Source organism: Schistocerca gregaria, chromosome 8 (assembly GCF_023897955.1).
Source record: "Schistocerca gregaria isolate iqSchGreg1 chromosome 8, iqSchGreg1.2, whole genome shotgun sequence".
NCBI lineage: Eukaryota > Metazoa > Arthropoda > Insecta > Orthoptera > Acrididae > Schistocerca > Schistocerca gregaria.
In genome coordinates this window covers 273762442-273772184 of record NC_064927.1, presented here as the reverse complement: position 1 = coordinate 273772184, position 9743 = coordinate 273762442, and the positions used below count along the sequence as shown (strand labels likewise).

The following is a 9743-nucleotide window of genomic DNA, read 5'->3' as shown; positions in this document are numbered from 1 at the left end:
CTGTACCATCCACCATACTCCCCGAAATTAAGTTCTTGTGACTTTGAGTTGATTCCGAAGGCGAGGGAAGCACTTCGTGGCATTCACTTCAGAACTAATCGAGAAATTCGACTGGCAGTAGTCCGCTCCATTCGCACCATCAACAGAACGGGCTCTGCTAGCGGTATGCTACGCCTTCCACATCGCTGGCAACGGGTTCTACACAACGCTGGTGACTAGTTTGAAGGACAGTAACAGGTGCAACCATGTAACTCTTTTGTATCGGTTGTGAATAAATATCTGCCACTATTTAAGTTCCAACCCTCGTGTTATGTACTCGCTTCCGTCTACGAGTGCTAGAAGTTTGTAACGGGTACTTTCGAACACCCTGTATTTAAGAAATGATTCTTAAACGCATTTGCTACTCACCATTTATAGCCCCTTGATTCAGTTCTGAGGTGAACCTGATCTGCGGCTGGTTGTCCTGTCTCTCGTTTCGCTACATTCCAAACAGCCTTAAGCCGGTTGTCGGGAACACTGATTTCTGACATCATGTGCATATTTCTCGAGTTTGTAATAACCTTTATTTTAGTAATTTTGAGTAGTTTTTGTAATGTGCAGCTACTGCAGGATCTCTGATTGTTCTTTCCAAAACATACATTTCCCTTTCCCTTTCACAAAATACTGTAATCGCTCTAGTGATTCATGATTTTTTATATGGGTATTCAAAGTCCTTTACAACTAGCTTAAGTGGCATCCTATTTTCAAATAATTATATAAATATATCAGGAAATAAATTAAGTTTCATGTTAGCATTTGGTTCATTATGAATTTCATCCCACGTCATCTATTGTTAACTATACTCCAAAACATTTGTCCTGGAGTCATTAATTATCTTAACTGATTTCCACTGAGGAGTATTCATCCTGTAAGGCACCATGTTATTCATCCTAACTAGGCATCATGATTAGAGTGTGCATCTGATACTGGGAAACAGCGATGTTCTTGCTTTCAACTTCATCGAAGAAAACATTATCATTTAGAGTCCTTGTATCTTTAACCACCTATGTTGGGAAGTTAACTACTGAGATAAAATTTGTGGATCAAAACAAGGTTTCCAAATAATTTTTTCTATCAAAATTCTTTAGAAAATCTCCATTGAAGTCACCACAGACTAAAACTGTTTGCTGCTGTGTGATAAATAGTGGCGTAAAGGATCCAAATTCCTCATTGGCAGTTCAGGATTTTCCATTGGGGATCGGCATATGGTTACACTTAAAAGTGAACCAGTTTTCATGATTATTTCACAGGCACACACTTCTGTATGTTGATAACAACAAAATGTATTTGTCACGATGTTATTAAACTTGTCTTCTGTCTCTGTACAACTCCTTTCCCCATATTTTTTCTTTATGAGTAAGTTTCTGGCGTGTAATCTTTCATATGTAACTTATCGATCCACGTGGTTGTGTGGTACGCAGACAGGCACAGGATGTCTGTCTTTTCAGAGCTCTCTAAATTTTCCAAACAGACAAGAAGCTTTGCTGTCTTATTACTCAATCCTCTAACATTTTGATGAAGTATGCTAACCTTACATTCCTGTCAGTTCTTAAGCATTTTGTGGGACACTTTCTTTATTTTGACTTCCTTCAAAACAGGGTGCCTGTATCCTGACTTTCTTACACCATTAACCAGAGGCACCTTGCTATGTGTGATGGCGATCCATCGCATATTATTTGCAAGAAGCTCAGCGAACCTATCTTTCCGTCTCCTATTCAGGTGTAGGCAATGTCTAGTATATACTCATCTCCCAGTTGTAGCAATAGGCACTGTCCTCATATGAGATTTCCTTTTAGTCAGCAGCAGCCTTCTCAACTCATTGTTCACAAGGATCACAACTTTTGCTTGTGTAGTTGCTATTCCTATTTCAGTAAGGTCACCACTAATGCTGTAATTACTATTCTCAGACAGGCTGTTCCCTGCTCCACCTAGTAGAATAATCTGAACCTCTTTGCCAAAACCTTTGCCCAAATTCCCGATGTCCTCCGTCGTTAAGCTTTAGGCTTGCACTTGGCTTCACAATACTTGTGGTCTGGTTGCCTGTTCCTAATTTTTCCTGTACGCCTACACCTACACCCCTCCCACCTACGATGGTTACTACGTAGCACCAAGTCTCTTTTCTTCCTAATCTCTTTTGGTTCTCACCTACATTGATTTTCTTTGCTAGAAGTCTGCTGCACCCTAGCACCTTCAGCTGAATGAGGCGCTCCCCCCTACTTCAGGTACCTGCGCGCTAACATCACAAAGATGTTCGGGCTCACATGCGGTTCGTCTTCGTCGAAATGTCTTGGCTCAAACTCGTCTAGGAGCTGAAGCGCACGTGCCGCATTACACGCCCTAAATTAGACGCTTTTGACCCTTTGATTAAATTGTCTGGCTGATGGCAAGTTTGCGAAATACAATAATATAAGAACAGTAATAGTAATATCGGGTACTAAATTAACGACTGGTAAATAATGTGGGCCACACAGTTGCGATTTGGTTAGAATAATGTTTATTCAGAAAGCAAACTAATAGCGAAAGTGGTCGTATTTAGAGTTACTGTTACATTCCCGCGCATATCCATTGGACACAGTTCGATCATTCACAATTTCATCGCGAAATAGAAGTTATCTTCGCGAAAAGTTAGAGTTCACACTAGGCGCTCGGCTGCTTACCACTCAGACACTAAGTCCCGCGATACCACACGCCGGAAAATTTTCTAAGTCTTTTCACTTCATAGTTGCCTAAAGACCGACTGTCCGCTTTCGCGTCTCAGTCCGAACTGTACCCTTTGGTGTCTTCAGCCGAACTGTGGCCACAGCGGACTCAACCCAGAGGAAGTCAGCCGAACGACAGGCATCCAAGTTTGAATGTATATCGGAGAAAGAACCTTCTAACGGCAGCGGAAAGACCATCATTAATCTCACTAACAAGGAACTGGACGATGACGCTATTTCGGTTCTTAAGAAAGGATTGAATTTCGCTCCGACTCAAAAACATGTACCCATTGTTGACATCATTAGCACAGTGGAACAAACAGCTGATCGACTTACACCTAAAGCTGCTGAAGAAGTTCGTCGCGAAACCTGCTGAGCTCTAACCAAAACAAAGCTGATGAAACCGAACATTTCCTACAGGGAGAGGGCCACCATACGGGAGCTGAGAGAAGATCCAGACATAGTAATATTACCTGCAGACAGGGGCAACGCAACAGTGATCCTATCCCGACAGTATTATGCTGAGAAGATGCGGAGCCTACTTGATGACAGCGCATACCGCAAGATTGACACCGATTCTACCAAGAGGGTCGAGAGGAAGACTCTGGCGCTTCTCAAGGATTCCGGCTTCCCTGACGAGATTACCAAGAAGCTGTTCCTCCTAGACTTTACGGACTGCCGAAAGTGCACAAGGAATCGATTCCGTTAAGTCCCATTGTCAGCAATATTGGTGCCCCAGCGTACCTTCTCGCCAAGCACCTCAAACAACTGTTTAACCCTTACGTTGGGAGATGTACACACCATATCCGTAACTCCGTTGATTTCCTGGGATGCGTCAACAACCTTACGCTTAAGGAATTTGACATACTGGTGAGCTTCGACGTGGTATCTCTATTCACTAAAGTTCCATTACAAGAATCCTTGGAACTCATCAGGCAGAAATTTCACGAAGAGACCACCAACCTTTTCAGACATGTTCTGATATCAATTTACTTCTTATCTGATGGTGAATACTACTAGCAGACAGAAGGAGTAGCCATGGGGAGTCCACTCTCATCCGTTCTCGCAAATATGTACGTGGAACATTTCGAAGAGGAAGCTCTTGAATCAGCACATCTAAAACTCATCTGTTTCTTTAGATATGTGGATGATACCTTCGTTATCTGGCCACATCAAGGAGATAAACTGGCAGACTTCCTCACACATCTCAACTCCAGACACGAGAATATTAAGTTCACCATGGAGATCGAAACGGATGGAATGCTCCCTTTCCTAGACGTTTTAATTAGAAGATGAGCTGACGGCACTTTGGGAAGAAGACGCACACTAATTTGTACCTACATGCGGATAGCTGCCACCAACCGGGACAAAAGAAGGGCGTGCTCAAAACTCTTTTACTCAGAGCTCGCACCATATACGACAGGAACAGTCTCCAATAAGAATTGGACATCTGAAGACCGTGTTTCGGAGGAACGGTTACAAGGAAGTGCAAATTCGGAAGGCTCTACATCCCACACCTGCAGCACCGGCGGAAACAGTGGATGAACCTCAGGAGGAGACGGCCTTGGCTATTGTTCCGCTTTGTGCGGCCTTATTCGGAAAAAAAAAAATGGACGCATTTTACGTAAACACCAAGTGAAAACCATGTTCCGTCCTCCAGGCAAAACCAAGAGCCTTCTTGGTAGTGTCAAGGACAACCTTGGTCTACGTAAATCAGGGGTTAGTCAGATACCTAGCCAATGCGGGAGTGTATACATAGGACAGACCATTCGTACCATTGAGAACCAATGCCGAGAACATCAACGGCACACTAGACTGCAACAGCCCAGTAAGTCGGCAATCGCTGAGCATTGCCTGTCGGAACTCCACAGCATGGATTATGACCAAACCAAAGTCCTGACACAGACTACCAAATACTGGGACTGTGTCATCAAAGAAGCCATAGAGGTTAAAGTAAGGGAGCCACAACTAAATCGTGACAGCGGTTACATCCTTAGCAAGGCGTGGGAACCCACGATCACCCAGATTAAGAAGAAAAAGCATATTTCCCAGAGTGTACGGACTTCGGGGGAGGAGGAAAGAATAACGAGAGCGGTGCCGGCAGATCCCCCTGGACGAGAAGACCTAGGACGCTGCGGCCAGACGGCGGCAGAACGGACGCTGTACCTGGACCGCGCGCGGGGCGCGGACCGCACCGACTCATAGGAAGCGCCTGAGGGAGGAGCGGGAGGGGAATTGTCCTATATATACAGGGCGCCGGCCCACCGCCGGTCGGTACATCAGCGCACCTGATGATGGCAACGTGGTCGATTGCCGAAGTACTGTGTCCTATGGACACTCATACCAGGCTGTTCACCCGAGATTTACTTCATCATAAAATACGCCTGGAGAAATTGAAGAATCATATTCAGGTCTTCGTTACAAAACTTGTTAATTTCACTTTAACAGTAAATCCTAAACTATTATAGATATGATCAATATTCAAGTTTTATTGGAATCACCTGAAAATTTATGGAGGATGTCACATGAAAATTACTGTGGCTTGATTCCCTGCATTACTACAGAATTAAATAGCTTTCATAAACGTTTTCCTTTATGGCCGATCTTAGATCCGCCTTATTTAACACTGCTGCGTCTCCTCGGCCACAAACGGATTCTACTGGGTTTCCCCATGAGGTAGATCCTCGTCTGTCTCACACGCACACTGCAGCACTTAGGCCTCAATACACAACAGACGCCTGTGAGTTTCCCCATCTCGTGGAGAATCTGCGCCTTTTGTGGCAGACGGTTCTCGACGACAGGGTTCGTTTCACAATTCCCGTAGGCTGACTCTTTCGGCCATAGCTTTAAATGGAAGCGCAATGCTCGTTAACTCACATAACGAGTTAAATTTGTTCGATACTGTTACCTCAAATGTATATGAAGTTGAAGAGTTGTTTCCCTTTCACCCATTGCTTGTCACCTTCACCCAATTCCCACGGGCTTTTCACCACTTCACCCTATCTCATTTAAATTCAGCCTGAAGGTCACAGATCCTTGCCTCCTATAGTCTTGTAATGTGACTGTACAAATTACTGTTCAACTGAAACTGATTTTCATTATCAGCAACAAAATCCATGAAAAAGTAATGTTCTGGGAAATGAGCACTAGAATTTCAAGATTATTAAAGAGACCGTTGCGAGATACCCAGTTAACTACACACTGCTTGCTACAGCTGAATAAATATTTACTTTAGGTCCATTTCCTGCGGAGTAATTGCGTAAGCAAATAAGAAATGATAACTATGTAACTCAATGACACTTAACTGTATCTCTAAGAATAAAACATGCTCAGCTCAGCTTCTCGATTACTTCGTGTGTGTATTGACTGAGTTTTAAAATTTTATCCAGTTGTAAACATCCTAGGAAGGAAGTTTGCACGCAGTATTGTGTTACGAATCTTAATGGCTACTTCCAGTGCTAGAAGGTCGCTTTTGGTAGTTTCATATTGTATACTATGAGCCTTGTGAGATTTGAACTGCTTGCTGTCAAAGGTTGTAAGCTTCTTCACGTATGATCAGAGCTGTGTTTGGAAAGGTCTGCACACTGGGTTAGCTTGATTGCGTCATTGGAAAACTTGACAGTTTATTGCACGTCATGTGAAATCATTGGGAGATTTCTTATGTAGGTTAAGAAAAAATGCACAGTCAGCAACTATCATAGTCTGTTGTTGCTTTGATTCCTGTGAAACAGTCTGATAATGTTACCTTCTGCTGTCTTCTATCAGCCTGTTCGAATTTGCACAGCATGGTAACAATTTGTTTGGTACATCTATCAATATACGGTTCTAAGCCAATTTCTCATTTCTATCCAAACCTGGAATGGGATCACCGCCTCCTCACAAAAGGCCACTCTAAGTTTACAACGTAGAAATACACAGAGCATAGTTTATACGATTCGAAGCAAGGAAGTTTAGGAATTAAAGTCCCGTCTACGATGAGGCCATTAAGTGCGGAACACAATATCCAGATGGAGAAAGAATTCGGACGCGCCTTTAAGACACACATCCTTAGATTCATCTAAATCAAGTAGGGGACACCACAGAGCTCCTAGTCGGGAATTTGAACCCCATTCCTACCGAAGGCGACTGAAGCGTATTTTACAACTTACATGATTAGATATCCTAAGTCTTATGCTAAAGCACTTGATATATCAAAACGAGTGATAACCAGCAACTAAAATCCAGGCTTAGTTAACAACTCCCATGCACGAAAATGGGAAACAGACATAATGTCAGCAAAGGACTTGTAAATTTCTCTTATTTTTTTGTGTGCCGTCATCCTTTGGTGCATAAACAAAATTCAATTTCAATTTTTTCTACACGTACATATTTATATGGCACAGAATATGTAATTAAAATCCGATACATACACTCCTGGAAATGGAAAAAAGAACACATTGACACCGGTGTGTCAGACCCACCATACTTGCTCCGGACACTGCGAGAGGGCTGTACAAGCAATGATCACACGCACGGCACAGCGGACACACCAGGAACCGCGGTGTTTGCCGTCGAATGGCGCTAGCTGCGCAGCATTTTTGCACAGCCGCCGTCAGTGTCAGCCAGTTTGCCGTGGCATACGGAGCTCCATCGCAGTCTTTAACACTGGTAGCATGCCGCGACAGCGTGGACGTGAACCGTATGTGCAGTTGACGGACTTTGAGCGAGGGCGTATAGTGGGCATGCGGGAGGCCGGGTGGACGTATCGCCGAATTACTCAACACGTGGGGCGTGAGGTCTCCACAGTACATCGATGTTGTCGCCAGTGGTCGGCGGAAGGTGCACGTGCCCGTCGACCTGGGACCGGACCGCAGCGACGCACGGATGCACGCCAAGACCGTAGGATGCTACGCAGTGCCGTAGAGGACCGCACCGCCACTTCAGCAAATTAGGGACACTGTTGCTCCTGGGGTATCGGCGAGGACCATTCGCAACCGTCTCCATGAAGCTGGGCTACGGTCCCGCACACCGTTAGGCCGTCTTCCGCTCACGCCCCAACATCGTGCAGCCCGCCTCCAGTGGTGTCGCGACAGGCGTGAATGGAGGGACGAATGGAGACGCGTCGTCTTCAGCGATGAGAGTCGCTTCTGCCTTGGTGCCAATGATGGTCGTATGCGTGTTTGGCGCCGTGCAGGTGAGCGCCACAATCAGGACTGCATACGACCGAGGCACACAGGGCCAACACCCGGCATCATTGTGTGGGGAGCGATCTCCTACACTGGCCGTACACCTCTGGTGATCGTCGAGGGGACACTGAATAGTGCACGGTACATAAAAACCATCATAGAACCCATCGTTCTACCATTCCTAGACCGGCAAGGGAACTTGCTGTTCCAACAGGACAATGCACGTCCGCATGTATCCCGTGCCACCCAACGTGCTCTAGAACGTATTAGTCAACTACCCTGGCCAGCAAGATCTCCGGATCTGTCCCCCATTGAGCATGTTTGGGACTGGATGAAGCGTCGTCTCACGCGGTGTGCACGTCCATCACGAACGCTGGTCCAACTGAGGCGCCAGGTGGAAATAGCATGGCAAGCCGTTCCACAGGACTACATCCAGCATCTCTACGATTGTCTCCATGGGAGAATAGCAGCCTGCATTGCTGCGAAAGTTGGATATTCAATGGACTAGTGCCGACATTGTGCATGCTCTGTTGCCTGTGTCTATGTGCCTGTGGTTCTGTCAGTGTGATCATGTGATGTACCTGACCCCAGGAATGTGTCAATAAAGTTTCCCCTTCCTGGGACAATGAATTCACGGTGTTCTTATTTCAATTTCGAGGAGTGTACTTTAAAATACATTAATATTTACTTAGTTGGGCATTAAGTGTACCAACACAATTAAACCACACTGAAGAAGACGACTTAGTGTTACAAAATGTCGTGTGGCTAGGGCCTCCCGGCGGGTAGACCGTTCGCTAAGTGCAAGTCTTTCGATTTGGCGACACCTCGGCGACTTGCGCGTCGATGGGGATGAAATGATGGTGATCAGGACAGCACAGTACCCAGTCCCTGAGCAAAGAAAATCTCCGACCAGCCGGGAATCGAACCCGGGCCCTTAGTATTGACATTGTGTCGCGCTGACCAGTCAGCCACCGGGGGCGGACGACATAGTGTTAAAGACATTAGACTTATCTCCTAGAATGACAATTAGCACCCAGTATCCACATTTATATCCTACGTGGTTTCGTTTATTCAATTAAGGCAAATGACGAAACTTTGCCTCTGAAAAGGACACGGCCAGTTTCCTTCCTGATCTCTCTTTCCGAAGACCCTGCAGTAATGGGATGTAAAACAAAAATCTTCTAAAAAACTGATCTTAAAAAAACCAAGTCGCTTTTTATTGATGTACCATGAGAATTTTCCTTTAAATAACTACCTTCACTTCAAAAGATCGTTGGGGAGGAGGAAGCGGTCGCATCAAACAATGAAACGCCATCTTGTAATATGTGAAATTGGTTTCACAGTTGACCTGTTCCTAGTATCAGGTATTACTTTATGAATGTTGACACCTCATCATGGACATCTTCTACTGTATTCTACGTATGGTGACAGAATAGCCCCGAGAAAAGTGGGCCTGACGCGTCTGCTTCGCGCGTTTACCCCCAATCACATAAAGGTATTTTGCACACGTCTCCATACCGAGCGAGATGGCGCAGTGGTTAGCACACTGGACTCGCATTCGAGAGGACGACGGTTCAATCCCGTCTCCGGCCATCCTGATTTAGGTTTTCCGTGATTTCCCTAAATCGTTTCAGGCAAATGCCGGGAAGGTTCCTTTGAAAGGGCACGGCCGTTTTCCTTCCCAATCCTTCACTAACCCTAGCTTGCGCTACGTCGCTTACGACCTCGTTCTCGACGGGACGTTAAACACTACCCACCACCACCACCACACGTCTACATGGTAACGCCTCACTGTTGACGCAGCTGTGTAGACGACTACGGTTATCAGTCACGCAGCTTC

The 9743-nt window shown here is 45.4% G+C and overlaps 1 non-coding gene across 1 annotated transcript; it reads left to right on the top strand.

Moving 5' to 3' along the window:
• Positions 1–9423: 9423 nt before the first annotated feature.
• Trnaa-cgc (transfer RNA alanine (anticodon CGC)) lies at positions 9424–9496 on the top strand. The gene has a single exon. It is a non-coding gene; the product is annotated as a tRNA-Ala (tRNA).
• The last annotated feature ends 247 nt before the right edge of the window (positions 9497–9743 follow it).